The 2,192-nt window shown below is 36.4% G+C and overlaps 1 non-coding gene across 1 annotated transcript; it reads right to left on the bottom strand.

Annotated features, from left to right (window-relative positions):
* Window positions 1–209: 209 nt before the first annotated feature.
* Gm23859 lies at window positions 210–273 on the bottom strand. The gene has a single exon (XR_003952718.1). It is a non-coding gene; the product is annotated as a U7 small nuclear RNA (small nuclear RNA).
* Window positions 274–2,192: the final 1,919 nt, after the last annotated feature.

The following is a 2,192-nucleotide window of genomic DNA, read 5'->3' as shown; positions in this document are numbered from 1 at the left end:
AGAGACAGATCTCTGCTAGAAACAGCTCTCTGCTTGAGACAGCTCTCTCATGAAAAAAAAAATCTAAAATTTCTCTGGATAGCTCATGGTTTTCTGACCAAAGTCAGAAAAAATGCTAGAAAAAAAATTCTTGAATTTTTCTGACTAAAGTCAGAGAAGCTGCTGGGAAAAAAAATCCAAAAGAGCTGAACAGCTCTCTAGGATAGCTTTTGGGTTTTCTGAACAAAATCAGAAATCCTGCTAGAAAAAATTCTAAAAGAACTGTATTCACTCTTTAAGCAGTTCTCTCTGGGAAGCTCTATCTTACAGACCAAATCCCAGTCTTTATTTACATATTAATTCAGTCATTTACTTCCCCTTTGATTATTCTATGAATCACCATTTTATGACCTTAGCTGCTTGAATCTTAGGAAAAGAATGCAAGTACATTTATTTTTGTAAACATTGCAAAAGAATTCGGCGATCTGTCTGCCTTTGTAAGCACAAACAATAAATTTAGCTGGGTGGAATCTTGCTTTGTGATCAGCATTCCCTAAATCTCTTTCTTTTCTTCCTTAACATCTTTCTGACAAGCTGGGTCATAGTGCAGCTGCCTCTATTATTTTAGGTCCATGAAGCCCTTCATATAATTCAAGTTGCATCCATAGTTGATAAATATCCTTTACATATTATTGAGCTCATGTTTTTAGAGTTCTTTCCCACAGCCTTAAGGGCTGTCCCGAAGGTCACAGCATTTATCATTTTTCTTGAGGAACACTGGACACACCCTTGCCTCCAGGACTTGTGATGTTTTTAATTATCAAGGAGTCATTAACCTTGGCAGGGAGACCCTTCCCTGTAGGAGGAACATGAAAATATGCACATTATTATACAAACAATCCTTTTGCCTACTAACCAGTAACACTCATCAAGGTCCATGCCTGCTAGCTCAGCTCTAGGGGCAGGAACTATGTCACACCATCCCATCCATATGGCTATGTAGGACCCAGCAGACTTGTTCTCTCTGAATGCTTGTTTATAAAATTTAAATATTCAGTAATAGGATTTTCAAGTTATTTAATTATTTTGTCTCAAAGGGAAAATATATAAGATGAAATGTTTTCATATATATGTAATGCAAAAGCAAAACTCCACTGAAAAAGACTTGTATATTAGCAATGGGGAATGATTGTTCCATGGTAAATAGGAAAAGAAGAATCATCTAATTTTAAGAAGATATTTTTGTTTTCTACTCAAGTATTATTTATTGAGATGGGTTCTGTACTGGATGGTTTTGTGTGTCAACTTGACACAAGCTGGAGTTATCACAGAGAAAGGAGCTTCAGGCAAGGAAATGCTTCCATAAGATCCAACTGTAAGGCATTTTCTCAATTAGTGATCAAGGGGGGTGGTGGAGGGAGGGTCCCTTGTGGGTGGTGTCATATCTGGGTTGGTAGTCTTGGGTTCTATAAGACAGCAAGCTAAGCAAGCCAGGGGAAGCAAGTCACTAAGTTACATCCCTCCATGGCCTCTGTCTGCATCAGCTCCTGCTTCCTGACCTGCCTGAGTTCTAGTCCTGACTTCCTTTGGTGATGAACAGCAACATGGGATTGTAAGCTGAATAAACCCTTTTCTCCCCCCACTTGTTTCTTGGTCATGATGTTTGTGCAGTAATAGAAACCCTGACTAACACAGGTTCATTCTCAGGTCAATTATTCATGCAAGAATTTAGAGATAAAACATAATCTTTTGAAAGGGTTAAACTCTAAAAAGAAAATGATTTTCAAGTCTGTATATCAAAGAGTATTTCTTGGAAAATTCAAAGAATACTGAGACCCATGTCTCATTGTCAAGAAAGCAGACTCAATAATTGACTCTTTTATAAAGCTTTGTATGACATCTAATATTCATGAGCAAATGTTTGAACCATCAGCCTCTTATGAAAAAATGGTCACAGCTAAGATTATAACTTACAGCTATAATATTCATTGGCTACATTTATTCTGATAATTTTTCCTTTTATCAGTAGATAAATAAAATGGTGTTCTGCCAAACAGACTCATATGGTTTGGAACTGACATTGCAATATATAAACTTGATTAATGTAAAATGTTCTCCTTTTTCAGAAAAAATTCAAAAAATGGAAAAATAACTTCTTAACAGATGGAAAGTATTAGAGACAAGACAAATTGTGCCCAGTTCACGTTCAATGT

The sequence above is a fragment of the Mus musculus genome, chromosome 18 (genome assembly GCF_000001635.26).
Source record: "Mus musculus strain C57BL/6J chromosome 18, GRCm38.p6 C57BL/6J".
Classification (NCBI taxonomy): Eukaryota; Metazoa; Chordata; class Mammalia; order Rodentia; family Muridae; genus Mus; species Mus musculus.
This window is presented reverse-complemented; position numbering and strand designations above follow the sequence as displayed.